The 24,645-nt window shown below is 28.7% G+C and overlaps 24 non-coding genes across 24 annotated transcripts; all 24 read left to right on the top strand.

The window, feature by feature from the left end:
* Positions 1-513: 513 nt before the first annotated feature.
* LOC145761664 (U4 spliceosomal RNA) lies at positions 514-654 on the top strand. The gene has a single exon (XR_014287334.1). It is a non-coding gene; the product is annotated as a U4 spliceosomal RNA (small nuclear RNA).
* Positions 655-1,518: 864 nt separating this feature from the next.
* On the top strand, positions 1,519-1,659 carry LOC145761817 (U4 spliceosomal RNA). The gene has a single exon (XR_014287477.1). It is a non-coding gene; the product is annotated as a U4 spliceosomal RNA (small nuclear RNA).
* Positions 1,660-2,523: 864 nt separating this feature from the next.
* LOC145761663 (U4 spliceosomal RNA) lies at positions 2,524-2,664 on the top strand. Its single transcript, XR_014287333.1, has one exon. It is a non-coding gene; the product is annotated as a U4 spliceosomal RNA (small nuclear RNA).
* Positions 2,665-3,528: 864 nt separating this feature from the next.
* On the top strand, positions 3,529-3,669 carry LOC145761662 (U4 spliceosomal RNA). The gene has a single exon (XR_014287332.1). It is a non-coding gene; the product is annotated as a U4 spliceosomal RNA (small nuclear RNA).
* An 863-nt stretch (positions 3,670-4,532) lies between these two features.
* On the top strand, positions 4,533-4,673 carry LOC145761661 (U4 spliceosomal RNA). Its single transcript, XR_014287331.1, has one exon. It is a non-coding gene; the product is annotated as a U4 spliceosomal RNA (small nuclear RNA).
* An 864-nt stretch (positions 4,674-5,537) lies between these two features.
* On the top strand, positions 5,538-5,678 carry LOC145761806 (U4 spliceosomal RNA). Its single transcript, XR_014287467.1, has one exon. It is a non-coding gene; the product is annotated as a U4 spliceosomal RNA (small nuclear RNA).
* An 864-nt stretch (positions 5,679-6,542) lies between these two features.
* Positions 6,543-6,683, top strand: LOC145761659 (U4 spliceosomal RNA). Its single transcript, XR_014287329.1, has one exon. It is a non-coding gene; the product is annotated as a U4 spliceosomal RNA (small nuclear RNA).
* An 864-nt stretch (positions 6,684-7,547) lies between these two features.
* LOC145761658 (U4 spliceosomal RNA) lies at positions 7,548-7,688 on the top strand. The gene has a single exon (XR_014287328.1). It is a non-coding gene; the product is annotated as a U4 spliceosomal RNA (small nuclear RNA).
* Positions 7,689-8,553: 865 nt separating this feature from the next.
* LOC145761657 (U4 spliceosomal RNA) lies at positions 8,554-8,694 on the top strand. Its single transcript, XR_014287327.1, has one exon. It is a non-coding gene; the product is annotated as a U4 spliceosomal RNA (small nuclear RNA).
* An 863-nt stretch (positions 8,695-9,557) lies between these two features.
* Positions 9,558-9,698, top strand: LOC145761730 (U4 spliceosomal RNA). Its single transcript, XR_014287395.1, has one exon. It is a non-coding gene; the product is annotated as a U4 spliceosomal RNA (small nuclear RNA).
* Positions 9,699-10,563: 865 nt separating this feature from the next.
* LOC145761656 (U4 spliceosomal RNA) lies at positions 10,564-10,704 on the top strand. The gene has a single exon (XR_014287326.1). It is a non-coding gene; the product is annotated as a U4 spliceosomal RNA (small nuclear RNA).
* An 865-nt stretch (positions 10,705-11,569) lies between these two features.
* LOC145761856 (U4 spliceosomal RNA) lies at positions 11,570-11,710 on the top strand. The gene has a single exon (XR_014287513.1). It is a non-coding gene; the product is annotated as a U4 spliceosomal RNA (small nuclear RNA).
* An 864-nt stretch (positions 11,711-12,574) lies between these two features.
* LOC145761929 (U4 spliceosomal RNA) lies at positions 12,575-12,715 on the top strand. Its single transcript, XR_014287582.1, has one exon. It is a non-coding gene; the product is annotated as a U4 spliceosomal RNA (small nuclear RNA).
* An 866-nt stretch (positions 12,716-13,581) lies between these two features.
* On the top strand, positions 13,582-13,722 carry LOC145761879 (U4 spliceosomal RNA). Its single transcript, XR_014287534.1, has one exon. It is a non-coding gene; the product is annotated as a U4 spliceosomal RNA (small nuclear RNA).
* Positions 13,723-14,587: 865 nt separating this feature from the next.
* LOC145761915 (U4 spliceosomal RNA) lies at positions 14,588-14,729 on the top strand. Its single transcript, XR_014287569.1, has one exon. It is a non-coding gene; the product is annotated as a U4 spliceosomal RNA (small nuclear RNA).
* Positions 14,730-15,592: 863 nt separating this feature from the next.
* On the top strand, positions 15,593-15,733 carry LOC145761886 (U4 spliceosomal RNA). The gene has a single exon (XR_014287541.1). It is a non-coding gene; the product is annotated as a U4 spliceosomal RNA (small nuclear RNA).
* Positions 15,734-16,599: 866 nt separating this feature from the next.
* Positions 16,600-16,739, top strand: LOC145761875 (U4 spliceosomal RNA). Its single transcript, XR_014287530.1, has one exon. It is a non-coding gene; the product is annotated as a U4 spliceosomal RNA (small nuclear RNA).
* Positions 16,740-17,605: 866 nt separating this feature from the next.
* LOC145761838 (U4 spliceosomal RNA) lies at positions 17,606-17,746 on the top strand. The gene has a single exon (XR_014287497.1). It is a non-coding gene; the product is annotated as a U4 spliceosomal RNA (small nuclear RNA).
* An 864-nt stretch (positions 17,747-18,610) lies between these two features.
* LOC145761932 (U4 spliceosomal RNA) lies at positions 18,611-18,751 on the top strand. The gene has a single exon (XR_014287585.1). It is a non-coding gene; the product is annotated as a U4 spliceosomal RNA (small nuclear RNA).
* An 864-nt stretch (positions 18,752-19,615) lies between these two features.
* On the top strand, positions 19,616-19,756 carry LOC145761919 (U4 spliceosomal RNA). Its single transcript, XR_014287573.1, has one exon. It is a non-coding gene; the product is annotated as a U4 spliceosomal RNA (small nuclear RNA).
* An 865-nt stretch (positions 19,757-20,621) lies between these two features.
* LOC145761913 (U4 spliceosomal RNA) lies at positions 20,622-20,762 on the top strand. The gene has a single exon (XR_014287567.1). It is a non-coding gene; the product is annotated as a U4 spliceosomal RNA (small nuclear RNA).
* Positions 20,763-21,628: 866 nt separating this feature from the next.
* LOC145761936 (U4 spliceosomal RNA) lies at positions 21,629-21,770 on the top strand. The gene has a single exon (XR_014287589.1). It is a non-coding gene; the product is annotated as a U4 spliceosomal RNA (small nuclear RNA).
* An 862-nt stretch (positions 21,771-22,632) lies between these two features.
* On the top strand, positions 22,633-22,773 carry LOC145761931 (U4 spliceosomal RNA). Its single transcript, XR_014287584.1, has one exon. It is a non-coding gene; the product is annotated as a U4 spliceosomal RNA (small nuclear RNA).
* Positions 22,774-23,638: 865 nt separating this feature from the next.
* LOC145761918 (U4 spliceosomal RNA) lies at positions 23,639-23,779 on the top strand. Its single transcript, XR_014287572.1, has one exon. It is a non-coding gene; the product is annotated as a U4 spliceosomal RNA (small nuclear RNA).
* The last annotated feature ends 866 nt before the right edge of the window (positions 23,780-24,645 follow it).

Raw genomic sequence — 24,645 nt, 5'->3', positions numbered from 1 at the left:
ATTGATTTATTCCCATTTTTAAAAATTACATAGTTTATGTGATAAAATTTTATTGGGTTTATAATTTTTTTTTATTTAAATAACCAAAACCGCTGAAAATTAACTTTCAAAATTATTAAGTAAAAACAAATTGAATAATAAATTTATTGATACTGGAAAACTGTAAATTTTTTTAAATGTATGTCAAAAAAGTTGTGCTTATCTTGATTATGTTGTGGTTAAATTTAAAAAAAAAATTTTCAGCATTTTGATAAAAACTTATAAGAAAAAGCAAGATAAAATTTTACTTGACGACATTAGGTATCGGATAAATAGTTGTTATACAATTTATTATTTTGGTGCTTTTATTAAACAAAAATGAAATTAGTTTTCTATGCTTAATAATTATGTTTAATGGTCAAACAAATTTGTTAATTAAAATTTTAATGTGTATTCCTTGATTAAAAATTTTTGCGCACCACAAATGGAAGCATTTTATTTGAATAGGAAAGGTTATCTTGCCATTTTTTTGATAGCTTTGCGCAGAGGCGATATCGTAACCGATGAGGTTTATCCGAGGTGCGATTATTGCTAGTTGAAAACTATTCCCAATACCCCGCCCTGACGACGTGAAAAACCGTTGGCCGAGGCAATTTCTGAAGATTTCCCAGTGAAGTCTTTTATTCTAAATCAAAAGCTGTTATGTAGGAGGTTTATGTGACAGGTTTTGACTGTTAGATTTAAGTTTCGAAGCGCACCAATACCACATGCTTTGGTTTTTCGTCGAGTAATCGCAGCGAGCTCTAACACGTTTAAATAAAACCATTTTTTAATAAATTAAATAAAAAAATATCATAGAAAAAACCAAGGCTTTTATGATTTAGATTTATAAGTGTCGATTCAACGGACCTAAAAAATCTCGACCGACAAAAACTTGTTGGTCTATAATAAGGGTAAGTATATTAAACTTACCTCGGGTACGAAAGGTTCCGGATTGGATTACCACACAAACCTTTGTTATTTTTGAATTGATTTATTCCCATTTTTAAAAATTACATAGTTTATGTGATAAAATTTTATTGGGTTTATAATCTTTTTTTATTTAAATAACCAAAACCGCTGAAAATTAACTTTCAAAATTATTAAGTAGAAACAAATTGAATAATAAATTTATTGATACTGGAAAACTGTGAATTTTTTTAAATGTATGTCAAAAAAGTTGTGCTTATCTTGATTATGTTGTGGTTAAATTTAAAAAAAAAATTTTCAGCATTTTGATAAAAACTTATAAAAAAAAGCAAGATAAAATTTTACTTGACGACGTTAGGTATTGGATAAATAGTTGTTATTCATTTATTATTTTGGTGCTTTTATTAAACAAAAATGAAATTAGTTTTCTATGCTTAATAATTATGTTTAATGGTCAAACAAATTTGTTAATTAAAATTTTAATGTGTATTCCTTGATTAAAAATTTTTGCGCACCACAAATGGAAGCATTTTATTTGAATAGGAAAGGTTATCTTGCCATTTTTTTGATAGCTTTGCGCAGAGGCGATATCGTAACCGATGAGGTTTATCCGAGGTGCGATTATTGCTAGTTGAAAACTATTCCCAATACCCCGCGCTGACGACGTGAAAAACCGTTGGCCGAGGCAATTTCTGAAGATTTCCCAGTGAAGTCTTTTATTCTAAATCAAAAGCTGTTATGTAGGAGGTTTATGTGACAGGTTTTGACTGATAGATTTAAGTTTCGAATCGCACCAATACCACATGCTTTGGTTTTTCGTCGAGTAATCGCAGCGAGCTCTAACACGTTTAAATAAAACCATTTTTTAATAAATTAAATAAAAAAATATCATAGAAAAAACCAAGGCTTTTATGATTTAGATTTATAAGTGTCGATTCAACGGACCTAAAAAATCTCGACCGACAAAAACTTGTTGGTCTATAATAAGGGTAAGTATATTAAACTTACCTCGGGTACGAAAGGTTCCGGATTGAAAAACCACACAAACCTTTGTTATTTTTGAATTGATTTATTCCCATTTTTAAAAATTACATAGTTTATGTGATAAAATTTTATTGGGTTTATAATCTTTTTTTATTTAAATAACCAAAACCGCTGAAAATTAACTTTCAAAATTATTAAGTAAAAAAAAATTGAATAATAAATTTATTGATACTGGAAAACTGTGAATTTTTTTAAATGTATGTCAAAAAAGTTGTGCTTATCTTGATTATGTTGTGGTTAAATTTAAAAAAAAAATTTTCAGCATTTTGATAAAAACTTATAAGAAAAAGCAAGATAAAATTTTACTTGACGACGTTAGGTATCGGATAAATAGTTGTTGTACAATTTATTATTTTGGTGCTTTTATTAAACAAAAATGAAATTAGTTTTCTATGCTTAATAATTATGTTTAATGGTCAAACAGATTTGTTAATTAAAATTTTAATGTGTATTCCTTGATTAAAAATTTTTGCGCACCACAAATGGAAGCATTTTATTTGAATAGGAAAGGTTATCTTGCCATTTTTTGATAGCTTTGCGCAGAGGCGATATCGTAACCGATGAGGTTTATCCGAGGTGCGATTATTGCTAGTTGAAAACTATTCCCAATACCCCGCCCTGACGACGTGAAAAACCGTTGGCCGAGGCAATTTCTGAAGATTTCCCAGTGAAGTCTTTTATTCTAAATCAAAAGCTGTTATGTAGGAGGTTTATGTGACAGGTTTTGACTGATAGATTTAAGTTTCGAATCGCACCAATACCACATGCTTTGGTTTTTCGTCGAGTAATCGCAGCGAGCTCTAACACGTTTAAATAAAACCATTTTTTAATAAATTAAATAAAAAAATATCATAGAAAAAACCAAGGCTTTTATGATTTAGATTTATAAGTGTCGATTCAACGGACCTAAAAAATCTCGACCGACAAAAACTTGTTGGTCTATAATAAGGGTAAGTATATTAAACTTACCTCGGGTACGAAAGGTTCCGGATTGAAAAACCACACAAACCTTTGTTATTTTTGAATTGATTTATTCCCATTTTTAAAAATTACATAGTTTATGTGATAAAATTTTATTGGGTTTATAATCTTTTTTTATTTAATTAACCAAAACCGCTGAAAATTAACTTTCAAAATTATTAAGTAAAAAAAAATTGAATAATAAATTTATTGATACTGGAAAACTGTGAATTTTTTTAAATGTATGTCAAAAAAGTTGTGCTTATCTTGATTATGTTGTGGTTAAATTTAAAAAAAAAATTTTCAGCATTTTGATAAAAACTTATAAGAAAAAGCAAGATAAAATTTTACTTGACGACGTTAGGTATCGGATAAATAGTTGTTATACAATTTATTATTTTGTTGCTTTTATTAAACAAAAATGAAATTAGTTTTCTATGCTTAATAATTATGTTTAATGGTCAAACAAATTTGTTAATTAAAATTTTAATGTGTATTCCTTGATTAAAAATTTTTGCGCACCACAAATGGAAGCATTTTATTTGAATAGGAAAGGTTATCTTGCCATTTTTTGATAGCTTTGCGCAGAGGCGATATCGTAACCGATGAGGTTTATCCGAGGTGCGATTATTGCTAGTTGAAAACTATTCCCAATACCCCGCCCTGACGACGTGAAAAACCGTTGGCCGAGGCAATTTCTGAAGATTTCCCAGTGAAGTCTTTTATTCTAAATCAAAAGCTGTTATGTAGGAGGTTTATGTGACAGGTTTTGACTGATAGATTTAAGTTTCGAATCGCACCAATACCACATGCTTTGGTTTTTCGTCGAGTAATCGCAGCGAGCTCTAACACGTTTAAATAAAACCATTTTTTAATAAATTAAATAAAAAAATATCATAGAAAAAACCAAGGCTTTTATGATTTAGATTTATAAGTGTCGATTCAACGGACCTAAAAAATCTCGACCGACAAAAACTTGTTGGTCTATAATAAGGGTAAGTATATTAAACTTACCTCGGGTACGAAAGGTTCCGGATTGGATTACCACACAAACCTTTGTTATTTTTGAATTGATTTATTCCCATTTTTAAAAATTACATAGTTTATGTGATAAAATTTTATTGGGTTTATAATCTTTTTTTATTTAAATAACCAAAACCGCTGAAAATTAACTTTCAAAATTATTAAGTAGAAACAAATTGAATAATAAATTTATTGATACTGGAAAACTGTGAATTTTTTTAAATGTATGTCAAAAAAGTTGTGCTTATCTTGATTATGTTGTGGTTAAATTTAAAATAAAATTTTCAGCATTTTGATAAAAACTTATAAGAAAAAGCAAGATAAAATTTTACTTGACGACGTTAGGTATTGGATAAATAGTTGTTATACAATTTATTATTTTGGTGCTTTTATTAAACAAAAATGAAATTAGTTTTCTATGCTTAATAATTATGTTTAATGGTCAAACAAATTTGTTAATTAAAATTTTAATGTGTATTCCTTGATTAAAAATTTTTGCGCACCACAAATGGAAGCATTTTATTTGAATAGGAAAGGTTATCTTGCCATTTTTTGATAGCTTTGCGCAGAGGCGATATCGTAACCGATGAGGTTTATCCGAGGTGCGATTATTGCTAGTTGAAAACTATTCCCAATACCCCGCCCTGACGACGTGAAAAACCGTTGGCCGAGGCAATTTCTGAAGATTTCCCAGTGAAGTCTTTTATTCTAAATCAAAAGCTGTTATGTAGGAAGTTTATGTGACAGGTTTTGACTGATAGATTTAAGTTTCGAAGCGCACCAATACCACATGCTTTGGTTTTTCGTCGAGTAATCGCAGCGAGCTCTAACACGTTTAAATAAAACCATTTTTTAATAAATTAAATAAAAAAATATCATAGAAAAAACCAAGGCTATTATAATTTAGATTTATAAGTGTCGATTCAACGGACCTAAAAAATCTCGACCGACAAAAACTTGTTGGTCTATAATAAGGGTAAGTATATTAAACTTACCTCGGGTACGAAAGGTTCCGGATTGAATTACCACACAAACCTTTGTTATTTTTGAATTGATTTATTCCCATTTTTAAAAATTACATAGTTTATGTGATAAAATTTTATTGGGTTTATAATCTTTTTTTATTTAAATAACCAAAACCGCTGAAAATTAACTTTCAAAATTATTAAGTAAAAAAAAATTGAATAATAAATTTATTGATACTGGAAAACTGTGAATTTTTTTAAATGTATGTCAAAAAAGTTGTGCTTATCTTGATTATGTTGTGGTTAAATTTAAAAAAAAAATTTTCAGCATTTTGATAAAAACTTATAAGAAAAAGCAAGATAAAATTTTACTTGACGACGTTAGGTATCGGATAAATAGTTGTTACACAATTTATTATTTTGGTGCTTTTATTAAACAAAAATGAAATTAGTTTTCTATGCTTAATAATTATGTTTAATGGTCAAACAAATTTGTTAATTAAAATTTTAATGTGTATTCCTTGATTAAAAATTTTTGCGCACCACAAATGGAAGCATTTTATTTGAATAGGAAAGGTTATCTTGCCATTTTTTGATAGCTTTGCGCAGAGGCGATATCGTAACCGATGAGGTTTATCCGAGGTGCAATTATTGCTAGTTGAAAACTATTCCCAATACCCCGCCCTGACGACGTGAAAAACCGTTGGCCGAGGCAATTTCTGAAGATTTCCCAGTGAAGTCTTTTATTCTAAATCAAAAGCTGTTATGTAGGAGGTTTATGTGACAGGTTTTGACTGATAGATTTAAGTTTCGAATCGCACCAATACCACATGCTTTGGTTTTTCGTCGAGTAATCGCAGCGAGCTCTAACACGTTTAAATAAAACCATTTTTTAATAAATTAAATAAAAAAATATCATAGAAAAAACCAAGGCTTTTATGATTTAGATTTATAAGTGTCGATTCAACGGACCTAAAAAATCTCGACCGACAAAAACTTGTTGGTCTATAATAAGGGTAAGTACATTAAACTTACCTCGGGTACGAAAGGTTCCGGATTGGATTACCACACAAACCTTTGTTATTTTTGAATTGAGTTATCCCCATTTTTAAAAATTACATAGTTTATGTGATAAAATGTTATTGGGTTTATAATCTTTTTTTATTTAAATAACCAAAACCGCTGAAAATTAACTTTCAAAATTATTAAGTAAAAACAAATTGAATAATAAATTTATTGATACTGGAAAACTGTGAATTTTTTTAAATGTATGTCAAAAAAGTTGTGCTTATCTTGATTATGTTGTGGTTAAATTTAAAATAAAATTTTCAGCATTTTGATAAAAACTTATAAGAAAAAGCAAGATAAAATTTTACTTGACGACGTTAGGTATTGGATAAATAGTTGTTATACAATTTATTATTTTGGTGCTTTTATTAAACAAAAATGAAATTAGTTTTCTATGCTTAATAATTATGTTTAATGGTCAAACAAATTTGTTAATTAAAATTTTAATGTGTATTCCTTGATTAAAAATTTTTGCGCACCACAAATGGAAGCATTTTATTTGAATAGGAAAGGTTATCTTGCCATTTTTTTGATAGCTTTGCGCAGAGGCGATATCGTAACCGATGAGGTTTATCCGAGGTGCGATTATTGCTAGTTGAAAACTATTCCCAATACCCCGCCCTGACGACGTGAAAAACCGTTGGCCGAGGCAATTTCTGAAGATTTCCCAGTGAAGTCTTTTATTCTAAATCAAAAGCTGTTATGTAGGAGGTTTATGTGACAGGTTTTGACTGATAGATTTAAGTTTCGAATCGCACCAATACCACATGCTTTGGTTTTTCGTCGAGTAATCGCAGCGAGCTCTAACACGTTTAAATAAAACCATTTTTTAATAAATTAAATAAAAAAATATCATAGAAAAAACCAAGGCTTTTATGATTTAGATTTATAAGTGTCGATTCAACGGACCTAAAAAATCTCGACCGACAAAAACTTGTTGGTCTATAATAACGGTAAGTATATTAAACTTACCTCGGGTACGAAAGGTTCCGGATTGAAAAACCACACAAACCTTTGTTATTTTTGAATTGATTTATTCCCATTTTTAAAAATTACATAGTTTATGTGATAAAATTTTATTGGGTTTATAATCTTTTTTTATTTAAATAACCAAAACCGCTAAAAATTAACTTTCAAAATTATTAAGTAAAAAAAAATTGAATAATAAATTTATTGATACTGGAAAACTGTGAATTTTTTTAAATGTATGTCAAAAAAGTTGTGCTTATCTTGATTATGTTGTGGTTAAATTTAAAAAAAAAATTTTCAGCATTTTGATAAAAACTTATAAGAAAAAGCAAGATAAAATTTTACTTGACGACGTTAGGTATCGGATAAATAGTTGTTATACAATTTATTATTTTGGTGCTTTTATTAAACAAAAATGAAATTAGTTTTCTATGCTTAATAATTATGTTTAATGGTCAAACAAATTTGTTAATTAAAATTTTAATGTGTATTCCTTGATTAAAAATTTTTGCGCACCACAAATGGAAGCATTTTATTTGAATAGGAAAGGTTATCTTGCCATTTTTTGATAGCTTTGCGCAGAGGCGATATCGTAACCGATGAGGTTTATCCGAGGTGCGATTATTGCTAGTTGAAAACTATTCCCAATACCCCGCCCTGACGACGTGAAAAACCGTTGGCCGAGGCAATTTCTGAAGATTTCCCAGTGAAGTCTTTTATTCTAAATCAAAAGCTGTTATGTAGGAGGTTTATGTGACAGGTTTTGACTGATAGATTTAAGTTTCGAATCGCACCAATACCACATGCTTTGGTTTTTCGTCGAGTAATCGCAGCGAGCTCTAACACGTTTAAATAAAACCATTTTTTAATAAATTAAATAAAAAAATATCATAGAAAAAACCAAGGCTTTTATGATTTAGATTTATAAGTGTCGATTCAACGGACCTAAAAAATCTCGACCGACAAAAACTTGTTGGTCTATAATAAGGGTAAGTATATTAAACTTACCTCGGGTACGAAAGGTTCCGGATTGAATTACCACACAAACCTTTGTTATTTTTGAATTGGTTTATTCCCATTTTTAAAAATTACATAGTTTATGTGATAAAATTTTATTGGGTTTATAATCTTTTTTTATTTAAATAACCAAAACCGCTGAAAATTAACTTTCAAAATTATTAAGTAAAAACAAATTGAATAATAAATTGATTGATACTGGAAAACTGTGAATTTTTTTAAATGTATGTCAAAAAAGTTGTGCTTATCTTGATTATGTTGTGGTTAAATTTAAAAAAAAAATTTTCAGCATTTTGATAAAAACTTATAAGAAAAAGCAAGATAAAATTTTACTTGACGACGTTAGGTATCGGATAAATAGTTGTTATACAATTTATTATTTTGGTGCTTTTATTAAACAAAAATGAAATTAGTTTTCTATGCTTAATAATTATGTTTAATGGTCAAACAAATTTGTTAATTAAAATTTTAATGTGTATTCCTTGATTAAAAATTTTTGCGCACCACAAATGGAAGCATTTTATTTGAATAAGAAAGGTTATCTTGCCATTTTTTTGATAGCTTTGCGCAGAGGCGATATCGTAACCGATGAGGTTTATCCGAGGTGCGATTATTGCTAGTTGAAAACTATTCCCAATACCCCGCCCTGACGACGTGAAAAACCGTTGGCCGAGGCAATTTCTGAAGATTTCCCAGTGAAGTCTTTTATACTAAATCAAAAGCTGTTATGTAGGAGGTTTATGTGACAGGTTTTGACTGATAGATTTAAGTTTCGAAGCGCACCAATACCACATGCTTTGGTTTTTCGTCGAGTAATCGCAGCGAGCTCTAACACGTTTAAATAAAACCATTTTTTAATAAATTAAATAAAAAAATATCATAGAAAAAACCAAGGCTTTTATGATTTAGATTTATAAGTGTCGATTCAACGGACCTAAAAAATCTCGACCGACAAAAACTTGTTGGTCTATAATAAGGGTAAGTATATTAAACTTACCTCGGGTACGAAAGGTTCCGGATTGGATTACCACACAAACCTTTGTTATTTTTGAATTGATTTATCCCCATTTTTAAAAATTACATAGTTTATGTGATAAAATTTTATTGGGTTTATAATCTTTTTTTATTTAAATAACCAAAACCGCTGAAAATTAACTTTCAAAATTATTAAGTAAAAACAAATTGAATAATAAATTTATTGATACTGGAAAACTGTGAATTTTTTTAAATGTATGTTAAAAAAGTTGTGCTTATCTTGATTATTTTGTGGTTAAATTTAAAATAAAATTTTCAGCATTTTGATAAAAACTTATAAGAAAAAGCAAGATAAAATTTTACTTGACGACGTTAGGTATTGGATAAATAGTTGTTATACAATTTATTATTTTGGTGCTTTTATTAAACAAAAATGAAATTAGTTTTCTATGCTTAATAATTATGTTTAATGGTCAAACAAATTTGTTAATTAAAATTTTAATGTGTATTCCTTGATTAAAAATTTTTGCGCACCACAAATGGAAGCATTTTATTTGAATAGGAAAGGTTATCTTGCCATTTATTGATAGCTTTGCGCAGAGGCGATATCGTAACCGATGAGGTTTATCCGAGGTGCGATTATTGCTAGTTGAAAACTATTCTCAATACCCCGCCCTGACGACGTGAAAAACCGTTGGCCGAGGCAATTTCTGAAGATTTCCCAGTGAAGTCTTTTATTCTAAATCAAATGCTGTTATGTAGGAAGTTTATGTGACAGGTTTTGACTGATAGATTTAAGTTTCGAAGCGCACCAATACCACATGCTTTGGTTTTTCGTCGAGTAATCGCAGCGAGCTCTAACACGTTTAAATAAAACCATTTTTTAATAAATTAAATAAAAAAATATCATAGAAAAAACCAAGGCTATTATGATTTAGATTTATAAGTGTCGATTCAACGGACTTAAAAAATCTCGACCGACAAAAACTTGTTGGTCTATAATAAGGGTAAGTATATTAAACTTACCTCGGGTACGAAAGGTTCCGGATTGGATTACCACACAAACCTTTGTTATTTTTGAATTGATTTATTCCCATTTTTAAAAATTACATAGTTTATGTGATAACATTTTATTGGGTTTATAATCTTTTTTTATTTAAATAACCAAAACCGCTGAAAATTAACTTTCAAAATTATTAAGTAAAAACAAATTGAATAATAAATTTATTGATACTGGAAAACTGTGAATTTTTTTAAATGTATGTCAAAAAAGTTGTGCTTATCTTGATTATGTTGTGGTTAAATTTAAAAAAAAAATTTTCAGCATTTTGATAAAAACTTATAAGAAAAAGCAAGATAAAATTTTACTTGACGACGTTAGGTATCGGATAAATAGTTGTTATACAATTTATTATTTTGGTGCTTTTATTAAACAAAAATGAAATTAGTTTTCTATGCTTAATAATTATGTTTAATGGTCAAACAACTTTGTTAATTAAAATTTTAATGTGTATTCCTTGATTAAAAATTTTTGCGCACCACAAATGGAAGCATTTTATTTGAATAGGAAAGGTTATCTTGCCATTTTTTTGAAAGCTTTGCGCAGAGGCGATATCGTAACCGATGAGGTTTATCCGAGGTGCGATTATTGCTAGTTGAAAACTATTCCCAATACCCCGCCCTGACGACGTGAAAAACCGTTGGCCGAGGCAATTTCTGAAGATTTCCCAGTGAAGTCTTTTATTCTAAATCAAAAGCTGTTATGTAGGAGGTTTATGTGACAGGTTTTGACTGTTAGATTTAAGTTTCGAAGCGCACCAATACCACATGCTTTGGTTTTTCGTCGAGTAATCGCAGCGAGCTCTAACACGTTTAAATAAAACCATTTTTTAATAAATTAAATAAAAAAATATCATAGAAAAAACCAAGGCTTTTATGATTTAGATTTATAAGTGTCGATTCAACGGACCTAAAAAATCTCGACCGACAAAAACTTGTTGGTCTATAATAAGGGTAAGTATATTAAACTTACCTCGGGTACGAAAGGTTCCGGATTGGATTACCACACAAACCTTTGTTATTTTTGAATTGATTTATTCCCATTTTTAAAAATTACATAGTTTATGTGATAAAATTTTATTGGGTTTATAATCTTTTTTTATTTAAATAACCAAAACCGCTGAAAATTAACTTTCAAAATTATTAAGTAAAAACAAATTGAATAATAAATTTATTGATACTGGAAAACTGTGAATTTTTTTAAATGTATGTCAAAAAAGTTGTGCTTATCTTGATTACGTTGTGGTTAAATTTAAAAAAAAAATTTTCAGCATTTTGATAAAAACTTATAAAAAAAAGCAAGATAAAATTTTACTTGACGACGTTAGGTATCGGATAAATAGTTGTTATACAATTTATTATTTTGGTGCTTTTATTAAACAAAAATGAAATTAGTTTTCTATGCTTAATAATTATGTTTAATGGTCAAACAAATTTGTTAATTAAAATTTTAATGTGTATTCCTTGATTAAAAATTTTTGCGCACCACAAATGGAAGCATTTTATTTGAATAGGAAAGGTTATCTTGCCATTTTTTTGATAGCTTTCCGCAGAGGCGATATCGTAACCGATGAGGTTTATCCGAGGTGCGATTAATGCTAGTTGAAAACTATTCCCAATACCCCGCCCTGACGACGTGAAAAACCGTTGGCCGAGGCAATTTCTGAAGATTTCCCAGTGAAGTCTTTTATTCTAAATCAAAAGCTGTTATGTAGGAGGTTTATGTGACAGGTTTTGACTGATAGATTTAAGTTTCGAAGCGCACCAATACCACATGCTTTGGTTTTTCGTCGAGTAATCGCAGCGAGCTCTAACACGTTTAAATAAAACCATTTTTTAATAAATTAAATAAAAAAATATCATAGAAAAAACCAAGGCTTTTATGATTTAGATTTATAAGTGTCGATTCAACGGACCTAAAAAATCTCGACCGACAAAAACTTGTTGGTCTATAATAAGGGTAAGTATATTAAACTTACCTCGGGTCTGAAAGGTTCCGGATTGGATTACCACACAAACCTTTGTTATTTTTGAATTGATTTATTTCCATTTTTAAAAATTACATAGTTTATGTGATAAAATTTTATTGGGTTTATAATCTTTTTTTATTTAAATAACCAAAACCGCTGAAAATTAACTTTCAAAATTATTAAGTAAAAAAAAATTGAATAATAAATTTATTGATACTGGAAAACTGTGAATTTTTTTAAATGTATGTCAAAAAAGTTGTGCTTATCTTGATTATGTTGTGGTTGAATTTAAAAAAAAAATTTCCAGCATTTTGATAAAAACTTATAAGAAACAGCAAGATAAAATTTTATTTGACGACGTGAGGTATCGGATAAATAGTTGTTATACAATTTATTATTTTGGTGCTTTTATTAAACAAAAATGAAATCAGTTTTCTATGCTTAATAATTATGTTTAATGGTCAAACAAATTTGTTAATTAAAATTTTAATGTGTATTCCTTGATTAAAAATTTTTGTGCACCACAAATGGAAGCATTTTATTTTAATAGGAAAGGTTATCTTACCATTTTTTGATAGCTTTGCGCGAAGGCGATAACGTAACTGATGAGGTTTGTCCGAGGTGCGATTATTGCTAGTTGAAAACTATTTCCAATACCCCGCCCTGACGACGTGAAAAACCGTTAGCCGAGGCAATTTCTGAAGATTTCCTTGTAAAGTCTTTTAATCTTTAATCAAAACCTTTTATTTAAGAGGTTTATGTAACAGGTTTTGATTAATAGATTTAAGGTTCGAAACGCACCAATACCACATGCTTTGGTTTTTCGTCGAGTAATCGCAGCGAGCTCTAACACGTTTAAATAAAACCATTTTTTAATAAATTAAATAAAAAAATGTCATAGAAAAAACCAAGGCTTTTACGATTTAGGTTTATAAATGTCGATTCAACGGACCTACAAAATCTCGACCGACAAAAACTTGTTGGTCTATAATAAGGGTTAGTATATTAAACTTACCTCGGGTCTGAAAGGTTCCGGAATTAATTACCACACAAAACTTTGTTATTTTTAAATCGATTTATTCCCATTATTAAAAATTACATAGTTTACGTGATAAAAATGTATTATGTTCATAATGTAGTTTTATTTAATTAACCAAAACCACTGAAAATTAACTTTCAAAATTATTAAGTAAAAACAACTTAAATAATGAATTTATTGATGCTGGAAAACTGTGAATTTTGTAAAATGTATGTCAAAAAACTTGTGCTTATCTTGATTATGTTGTGGTTAAATTTAAAAAAAAAATTTCCAGCATTTTGATAAAAACTTATAAGAAACAGCAAGATAAAATTTTACTTGACGACGTGAGGTATCGGATAAATAGTTGTTATACAATTTATTATTTTGGTGCTTTTATTAAACAAAAATGAAATCAGTTTTCCATGCTTAGTAATTATGTTTAATGGTCAAACAAATTTGTTAATTAAAATTTTAATGTGTATTCCTTAATTAAAAATATTTGTGCACCACAAATGGAAGCATTTTATTTGAATAGGAAAGGTTATCTTGCCATTTTTTTGATAGCTTTGCGCAGAGGCGATATCGTAACTGATCAGGTTTATCCGAGGTGCGATTATTGCTAGTTGAAAACTATTCCCAATACCCCGCCCTGACGACGTGAAAAACCGTTAGCCGAGGCAATTTCTGAAGATTTCCTTGTAAATTCTTTTATTCTTTAATCAAAACCTTTTATGTAAGAGGTTTATGTAACAGGTTTTGATTAATAGATTTAAGGTTCGAAACGCACCAATACCACATGTTTTGGTTTTTTGTCGAGTAATTGCGGCGGGCTCTCTAACACGTTCAAATAAAATCATTTTTTAATAAATTAAATAAAAAATATCATAGAAAAAACCAAGGCTTTTACGATTTAGATTTATAAGTGTCGATTCAACGGACCTAAAAAATCTCGACCGACAAAAACTTGTTGGTCTATAATAAGGGTAAGTATATTACACTTACCTCGGGTACAAAAGGTTCCGGATTGGATTACCACACAAACCTTTGTTATTTTTGAATTGATTTATTCCCATTTTTAAAAATTACATAGTTTATGTGATAAAATTTTATTGGGTTTATAATCTTTTTTTATTTAAATAACCAAAACCACTGAAAATTAACTTTCAAAATTATTAAGTAAAAACAAATTGAATAATAAATTTATTGATACTGGAAAACTGTGAATTTTTTTAAATGTATGTCAAAAAAGTTGTGCTTATCTTGATTATGTTGTGGTTAAATTAAAAAAAAAAATTTCCAGCATTTTGATAAAAACTTATAAAAAACAGCAAGATATAATTTTATATGACGACGTTAGGTATCGGATAAATAGTTGTTATACAATTTATTATTTTGGTGCTTTTATTAAACAAAAATGAAATTAGTTTTCTATGCTTAATAATTATGTTTAATGGTCAAACAAATTTGTTAATTAAAACTTTAATGCGTATTCCTTGATTAAAAATTTTTGCGCACCACAAATGGAAGCATTTTATTTGAATAGAAAGGTTATCTTGCCATTTTTTGATAGCTTTGCGCACAGGCGATATCGTAACCGATGAGGTTTATCCGAGGTGCGATTATTGCTAGTTGAAAACTATTCTCAATACCCCGCCCTGACCACGTGAAAAACCGTTGGCCGAATCAATTTCTGAAGGTTTCCCTATGAAGTTTTATATTCTAAATCAAAGCTGTCATGTAAGAGGTTTATGTGACAGATTTTGACTGATAGATTTAAGGTTCGAAACGCACCAATACCACATGCTTTGGTTTTTTGTCGAGTAATTGCGGCGAGCTCTCTAACACGTTCAAATAAAATCATTTTTTAATAAATTAAATAAAAAATATCATGGAAAAAACCAAGGCTTTTACGATTTAGATTTATAAGTGTCGATTCAACGGACCTAAAAAATCTCGACCGACAAAAACTTGTTGGTCTATAATAAGGGTTAGTATATTAAACTTACCTCGGGTACGAAAGGTTCCGGATTGGATTACCACACAAAACTTTGTTATTTTTAAATCGATTTATTCCCATTGTTAAAAATTACATAGTTTATGTAATAAAAATGTATTATGTTCATAATGTAGTTTTATTTAATTAACCAAAACCACTGAAAATTAACTTTCAAAATTATTAAGTAAAAACAAATTGAACAATGAATTTATTGATGCTGGAAAACTGTGAATTTTGTAAAATGTATGTCAAAAAAGTTGTGCTTATCTTGATTATGTTGTGGTTGAATTTAAAAAAAAAATTTCCAGCATTTTGATAAAAACTTATAAGAAACAGCAAGATAAAATTTTATTTGACAACGTGAGGTATCGGATAAATAGTTGTTATACAATTTATTATTTTGGTGCTTTTATTAAACAAAAATGAAATCAGTTTTCTATGTTTAATAATTATGTTTAATGGTCAAACAAATTTGTTAATTAAAATTTTAATGTGTGTTCCTTGATTAAAAATTTTTGTGCACCACAAATGGAAGCATTTTATTTTAATAGGAAAGGTTATCTTGCTATTTTTTGATAGCTTTGCGCGCAGGCGATAACGTAACTGATGAGGTTTGTCCGAGGTGCGATTATTGCTAGTTGAAAACTATTCCCAATACCCCGCCCTGATGACGTGAAAAACCGTTAGCCGAGGCAATTTCTGAAGATTTCCTTGTAAAGTCTTTTAATCTTTAATCAAAACCTTTTATATAAGAGGTTTATGTAACAGGTTTTGATTAATAGATTTAAGGTTCGAAACGCACCAATACCACATGCTTTGGTTTTTCGTCGAGTAATCGCAGCGAGCTCTAACACGTTTAAATAAAACCATTTTTTAATAAATTAAATAAAAAAATATCATAGAAAAAACCAAGGCATTTACGATTTAGGTTTATAAGTGTCGATTCAACGGACCTACAAAATCTCGACCGACAAAAACTTGTTGGTCTAAAATAAGGGTTAGTATATTAAACTTACCTCGGGTCTGAAAAGTTCCGGAATTAATTACCACACAAAACTTTGTTATTTTTAAATCGATTTATTCCCATTGTTAAAAATTACATAGTTTATGTGATAAAAATGTATTATGTTCATAATGTAGTTTTATTTAATTAACCAAAACCACTGAAAATTAACTTTCAAAATTATTAAGTAAAAACAAATTAAATAATGAATTTATTGATGCTGGAAAACTGTGAATTTTGTAAAATGTATGTCAAAAAAGTTGTGCTTATCTTGATTATGTTGTGGTTAAATTTAAAAAAAAAATTTCCAGCATTTTGATAAAAACTTATAAGAAACAGCAAGATAAAATTTTACTTGACGACGTGAGGTATCGGATAAATAGTTGTTACACAATTTATTATTTTGGTGCTTTTATTAAACAAAAATGAAATCAGTTTTCTATGCTTAATAATTATGTTTAATGGTCAAACAAATTTGTTAATTAAAATTTTAATGTGTATTCCTTGATTAAAAATTTTTGTGCACCACAAATGGAAGCATTTTATTTGAATAGGAAAGGTTATCTTGCCATTTTTTTGATAGCTTTGCGCAGAGGCGATATCGTAACTGATCAGGTTTATCCGAGGTGCGTTTATTGCTAGTTGAAAACTATTCCCAATACTCCGCCCTGACGACGTAAAAACCGTTGGCCGAGGCAATTTCTGAAGATTTCCTTGTAAAGTCTTTTATTCTTTAATCAAAACCTTTTATATAAGAGGTTTATGTAATAGGTTTTGATTAATAAATTTAAGGTTCGAAACGCACCAATACCACATGCTTTGGTTTTTTGTCGAGTAATTGCGGCGAGCTCTCTAACACGTTCAAATAAAATCATTTTTTAATAAATTAAATAAAAAATATCATAGAAAAAACCAAGGCCTTTACGATTTAGATTTATAAGTGTCGATTTAACGGACTTAAAAAATCTCGACTGACAAAAACTTGTTGGTCTATAATAAGGGTAAATATATTAAACTTACCTCGGGTACGAAAGGTTCCGGATTGGATTACCACACAAACCTTTGTTATTTTTGAATTGATTTATTCCCATTTTTAAAAATTACATAGTTTATGTGATAAAATTTTATTGGGTTTATAATCTTTTTTTATTTAAATAACCAAAACCGCTGAAAATTAACTTTCAAAATTATTAAGTAAAAACAAATTGAATAATAAATTTATTGATACTGGAAAACTGTGAATTTTTTTAAATGTATGTCAAAAAAGTTGTGCTTATCTTGATTATGTTGTGGTTAAATTAAAAAAAAAAATTTCCAGCATTTTGATAAAAACTTATAAGAAACAGCAAGATAAAATTTTACTTGACGACGTTAGGTATCGGATAAATAGTTGTTGTACAATTTATTATTTTGGTGCTTTTATTAAACAAAAATGAAATTAGTTTTCTATGCTTAATAATTATGTTTAATGGTCAAACAAATTTGTTAATTAAAACTTTAATGTGTATTCCTTAATTAAATATTTTTGCGCACCACAAATGGAAGCATTTTATTTGAATAAGAAAGGTTATCTTGCCATTTTTTGATAGCTTTGCGCACAGGCGATATCGTAACCGATGAGGTTTATCCGAGGTGCGATTATTGCTAGTTGAAAACTATTCCCAATACCCCGCCCTGACGACGTGAAAAACCGTTGGCCGAGGGAATTTCTGAAGATTTCCCAGTGAAGTCTTTTATTCTAAATCAAAAGCTGTTATGTAGGAGGTTTATGTGACAGGTTTTAACTGATAGATTTAAGTTTTGAAGCGCACTAATACCACATGCTTTGGTTTTTCGTCGAGTAATCGCAGCGAGCTCTAACACGTTTAAATAAAACCATTTTTTAATAAATTAAATAAAAAAATATCATAGAAAAAACCAAGGCTTTTATGATTTAGATTTATAAGTGTCGATTCAACGGACCTAAAAAATCTCGACCGACAAAAACTTGTTGGTCTATAATAAGGGTAAGTATATTAAACTTACCTCGGGTACGAAAGGTTCCGGATTGGATTACCACACAAACCTTTGTTATTTTTGAATTGATTTATTCCCATTTTTAAAAATTACATAGTTTATGTGATAAAATTTTATTGGGTTTATAATCTTTTTTTATTTAAATAACCAAAACCGCTGAAAATTAACTTTCAAAATTATTAAGTAAAAACAAATTGAATAATAAATTTATTGATACTGGAAAACTGTGAATTTTTTTAAATGTATGTCAAAAACGTTGTGCTTATCTTGATTATGTTGTGGTTAAATTAAAAAAAAAAATTTCCAGCATTTTGATAAAAACTTATAAGAAACAGCAAGATAAATTTTTATATGACGACGTTAGGTATCGGATAAATAGTTGTTATACAATTTATTATTTTGGTGCTTTTATTAAACAAAAATGAAATTAGTTTTCTATGCTTAATAATTATGTTTAATGGTCAAACAAATTTGTTAATTAAAACTTTAATGTGTATTCCTTGATTAAAAATTTTTGAGCACCACAAATGGAAGCATTTTATTTGAATAGGAAAGGATATCTTGCCATTTTTTGATAGCTTTGCGCAGAGGCGATATTGTAATCGATGAGGTTTATCCGAGGTGCGATTATTGCTAGTTGAAAACTATTCCCAATACCCCGCCCTGACGGCGTGAAAAACCGTTGGCCGAATCAATTTCTGAAGGTTTCCCTATAAAGTTTTATATTCTAAATCAAAGCTGTCATGTAAAAGGTTTATGTGACAGGTTTTGACTGATAGATTTAAGGTTTGAAACGCACCAATACCACATGCTTTGGTTTTTTGTCGAGTAATTGCGGCGAGCTCTCTAACACGTTCAAATAAAATCATTTTTTAATAAATTAAATAAAAAATATCATAGAAAAAACCAAGGCTTTTACGATTTAGATTTATAAGTGTCGATTCAACGGACCTAAAAAATCTCGACCGACAAAAACTTGTTGGTCTATAATAAGGGTTAGTATATTAAACTTACATCGGGTCTGAAAAGTTCCGGAATTAATTACCACACAAACCTTTGTTATTTTTAAATCGATTTATTCCCATTGTTAAAAATTACATAGTTTATGTAATAAAAATGTATTATGTTCATAATGTAGTTTTATTTAATTAACTAAAACCACTGAAAATTAACTTTCAAAATTATTAAGTAAAAACAAATTGAACAATGAATTTATTGATGCTGGAAAACTGTGAATTTTGTAAAATGTATGTCAAAAAAGTTGTGCTTATCTTGATTATGTTGTGGTTGAATTTAAAAAAAAAATTTCCAGCATTTTGATAAAAACTTATAAGAAACAGCAAGATAAAATTTTATTTGACGACGTGAGGTATCGGATAAATAGTTGTTATACAATTTATTATTTTGGTGCTTTTATTAAACAAAAATGAAATCAGTTTTCTATGCTTAATAATTATGTTTAATGGTCAAACAAATTTGTTAATTAAAATTTTAATGTGTATTCCTTGATTAAAAATTTTTGTGCACCACAAATGGAAGCATTTTATATGAATAGGAAAGGTTATCTTGCCATTTTTTGATAGCTTTGCGCGCAGGCGATAACGTAACTGATGAGGTTTGTCCGAGGTGCGATTATTGCTAGTTGAAAACTATTCCCAATACCCCGCCCTGACGACGTGAAAAACCGTTAGCCGAGGCAATTTCTGAAGATTTCCTTGTAAAGTCTTTTAATCTTTAATCAAAACCTTTTATATAAGAGGTTTATGTAACAGGTTTTGATTAATAGATTTAAGGTTCGAAACGCACCAATACCACATGCTTTGGTTTTTCGTCGAGTATTTGCAGCGAGCTCTAACACGTTTAAATAAAACCATTTTTTAATAAATTAAATAAAAAAATATCATAGAAAAAACCAAGGCTTTTACGATTTAGGTTTATAAGTGTCGATTCAACGGACCTACAAAATCTCGACCGACAAAAACTTGTTGGTCTATAATAAGGGTTAGTATATTAAACTTACCTCGGGTCTGAAAGGTTCCGGAATTAATTACCACACAAAACTTTGTTATTTTTAAATCGATTTATTCCCATTGTTAAAAATTACATAGTTTATGTGATAAAAATGTATTATGTTCATAATGTAGTTTTATTTAATTAACTAAAACCACTGAAAATTAACTTTCAAAATTATTAAGTAAAAACAAATTAAATAATGAATTTATTGATGCTGGAAAACTGTGAATTTTGTAATATGTATGTCAAAAAAGTTGTGCTTATCTTGATTATGTTGTGGTTAAATTTAAAAAAAAAATTTCCAGCATTTTGATAAAAACTTATAAGAAACAGCAAGATAAAATTTTACTTGACGACGTGAGGTATCGGATAAATAGTTGTTATACAATTTATTATTTTGGTGCTTTTATTAAACAAAAATGAAATCAGTTTTCTATGCTTAATAATTATGTTTAATGGTCAAACAAATTTGTTAATTAAAATTTTAATGTGTATTCCTTGATTAAAAATTTTTGTGCACCACAAATGGAAGCATTTTATTTGAATAGGAAAGGTTATCTTGCCATTTTTTGATAGCTTTGCGCTCAGGCGATAACGTAACTGATGAGGTTTGTCCGAGGTGCGATTATTGCTAGTTGAAAACTATTCCCAATACCCCGCCCTGACGACGTGAAAAACCGTTAGCCGAGGCAATTTCTGAAGATTTCCTTGTAAATTCTTTTATTCTTTAATCAAAACCTTTTATATAAGAGGTTTATGTAACAGGTTTTGATTAATAGATTTAAGGTTCGAAACGCACAAATACCACATGTTTTGGTTTTTTGTCGAGTAATTGCGGCGGGCTCTCTAACACGTTCAAATAAAATCATTTTTTAATAAATTAAATAAAAAATATCATAGAAAAAACCAAGGCTTTTACGATTTAGATTTACAAGTTTCGATTCAACGGACCTAAAAAATCTCGACCGACAAAAACTTGTTGGTCTATAATAAGGGTAAGTATATTACACTTACCTCGGGTACAAAAGGTTCCGGATTGGATTACCACACAAACCTTTGTTATTTTTGAATTGATTTATTCCCATTTTTAAAAATTACATAGTTTATGTGATAAAATTTTATTGGGTTTATAATCTTTTTTTATTTAAATAACCAAAACCACTGAAAATTAACTTTCAAAATTATTAAGTAAAAACAAATTGAATAATAAATTTATTGATACTGGAAAACTGTGAATTTTTTTAAATGTATGTCAAAAAAGTTGTGCTTATCTTGATTATGTTGTGGTTAAATTAAAAAAAAAAATTTTCAGCATTTTGATAAAAACTTATAAGAAACAGCAAGATAAAATTTTACTTGACGACGTTAGGTATCGGATAAATAGTTGTTGTACAATTTATTATTTTGGTGCTTTTATTAAACAAAAATGAAATTAGTTTTCTATGCTTAATAATTATGTTTAATGGTCAAACAAATTTGTTAATAAAAACTTTAATGTGTATTCCTTGATTAAAAATTTTTGCGCACCACAAATGGAAGCATTTTATTTGAATAGGAAAGGTTATCTTGCCATTTTTTGATAGCTTTGCGCACAGGCGATATCGTAACCGATGAAGTTTATCCGAGGTGCGATTATTGCTAGTTGAAAACTATTCCCAATACCCCGCCCTGACGACGTGAAAAACCGTTGGCCGAATCAATTTCTGAAGGTTTCCCTATGAAGTTTTATATTCTAAATCAAAGCTGTCATGTAAGAGGTTTATGTGACAGGTTTTGACTGATAGATTTAAGGTTTGAAACGCACCAATACCACATGCTTTGGTTTTTTGTCGAGTAATTGCGGCGAGCTCTCTAACACGTTCAAATAAAATCATTTTTTAATAAATTAAATAAAAAATATCATAGAAAAAACCAAGGCTTTTACGATTTAGATTTATAAGTGTCGATTCAACGGACCTAAAAAATCTCGACCGACAAAAACTTGTTGGTCTATAATAAGGGTTAGTATATTAAACTTACCTCGGGTCTGAAAGGTTCCGGAATTAATTACCACACAAACCTTTGTTATTTTTAAATCGATTTATTCCCATTGTTAAAAATTACATAGTTTATGTAATAAAAATGTATTATGTTCATAATGTAGTTTTATTTAATTAACTAAAACCACTGAAAATTAACTTTCAAAATTATTAAGTAAAAACAAATTGAACAATGAATTTATTGATGCTGGAAAACTGTGAATTTTGTAAAATGTATGTCAAAAAAGTTGTGCTTATCTTGATTATGTTGTGGTTGAATTTAAAAAAAAAATTTCCAGCATTTTGATAAAACCTATAAGAAACAGCAAGATAAAATTTTATTTGACGACGTGAGGTATCGGATAAATAGTTGTTATACAATTTATTATTTTGGTGCTTTTATTAAACAAAAATGAAATCAGTTTTCTATGCTTAATAATTATGTTTAATGGTCAAACAAATTTGTTAATTAAAATTTTAATGTGTATTCCTTGATTAAAAATTTTTGTGCACCACAAATGGAAGCATTTTATATGAATAGGAAAGGTTATCTTGCCATTTTTTGATAGCTTTGCGCGCAGGCGATAACGTAACTGATGAGGTTTGTCCGAGGTGCGATTATTGCTAGTTGAAAACTATTCCCAATACCCCGCCCTGACGACGTGAAAAACCGTTAGCCGAGGCAATTTCTGAAGATTTTCTTGTGAAGTCTTTTAATCTTTAATCAAAACCTTTTATATAAGAGGTTTATGTAACAGGTTTTGATTAATAGATTTAAGGTTCGAAACGCACCAATACCACATGCTTTGGTTTTTCGTCGAGTAATCGCAGCGAGCTCTAACACGTTTAAATAAAACCATTTTTTAATAAATTAAATAAAAAAATATCATAGAAAAAACCAAGGCTTTTACGATTTAGGTTTATAAGTGTCGATTCAACGGACCTACAAAATCTCGACCGACAAAAACTTGTTGGTCTATAATAAGGGTTAGTATATTAAACTTACCTCGGGTCTGAAAGGTTCCGGAATTAATTACACCACAAAACTTTGTTATTTTTAAATCGATTTATTCCCATTGTTAAAAATTACATAGTTTATGTGATAAAAATGTATTATGTTCATAATGTAGTTTTATTTAATTAACTAAAACCACTGAAAATTAACTTTCAAAATTATTAAGTAAAAACAAATTAAATAATGAATTTATTGATGCTGGAAAACTGTGAATTTTGTAATATGTATGTCAAAAAAGTTGTGCTTATCTTGATTATGTTATGGTTAAATTTAAAAAAAAAATTTCCAGCATTTTGATAAAAACTTATAAGAAACAGCAAGATAAAATTTTACTTGACGACGTGAGGTATCGGATAAATAGTTGTTATGCAATTTATTATTTTGGTGCTTTTATTAAACAAAAATGAAATCAGTTTTCTATGCTTAATAATTATGTTTAATGGTCAAACAAATTTGTTAACTAAAATTTTAATGTGTATTCCTTGATTAAAAATTTTTGTGCACCACAAATGGAAGCATTTTATTTGAATAGGAAAGGTTATCTTGCCATTTTTTGATAGCTTTGCGCGCAGGCGATAACGTAACTGATGAGGTTTGTCCGAGGTGCGATTATTGCTAGTTGAAAACTATTCCCAATACCCCGCCCTGACGACGTGAAAAACCGTTAGCCGAGGCAATTTCTGAAGATTTCCTTGTAAATTCTTTTATTCTTTAATCAAAACCTTTTAAATAAGAGGTTTATGTAACAGGTTTTGATTAATAGATTTAAGGTTCGAAACGCACCAATACCACATGCTTTGGTTTTTTGTCGAGTAATTGCGGCGGGCTCTCTAACACGTTCAAATAAAATCATTTTTTAATAAATTACATAAAAAATATCATAGAAAAAACCAAGGCTTTTACGATTTAGATTTATAAGTGTCGATTCAACGGACCTAAAAAATCTCGACCGACAAAAACTTGTTGGTCTATAATAAGGGTAAGTATATTAAACTTACCTCGGGTACGAAAGGTTCCGGATTGGATTACCACACAAACCTTTGTTATTTTTGAATTGATTTATTCCCATTTTTAAAAATTACATAGTTTATGTGATAAAATTTTATTGGGTTTATAATCTTTTTTTATTTAAATAACCAAAACCACTGAAAATTAACTTTCAAAATTATTAAGTAAAAACAAATTGAATAATAAATTTATTGATACTGGAAAACTGTGAATTTTTTTAAATGTATGTCAAAAAAGTTGTGCTTATCTTGATTATGTTGTGGTTAAATTAAAAAAAAAAATTTCCAGCATTTTGATAAAAACTTATAAGAAACAGCAAGATAAAATTTTACTTGACGACGTTAGGTATCGGATAAATAGTTGTTGTACAATTTATTATTTTGGTGCTTTTATTAAACAAAAATGAAATTAGTTTTCTATGCTTAATAATTATGTTTAATGGTCAAACAAATTTGTTAATAAAAACTTTAATGTGTATTCCTTGATTAAAAATTTTTGCGCACCACAAATGGAAGCATTTTATTTGAATAGGAAAGGTTATCTTGCCATTTTTTGAT

Source organism: Corella eumyota, chromosome 7, assembly GCF_963082875.1.
Source record: "Corella eumyota chromosome 7, kaCorEumy4.1, whole genome shotgun sequence".
NCBI classification, from domain to species: Eukaryota; Metazoa; Chordata; class Ascidiacea; order Phlebobranchia; family Corellidae; genus Corella; species Corella eumyota.
This window is presented reverse-complemented; position numbering and strand designations above follow the sequence as displayed.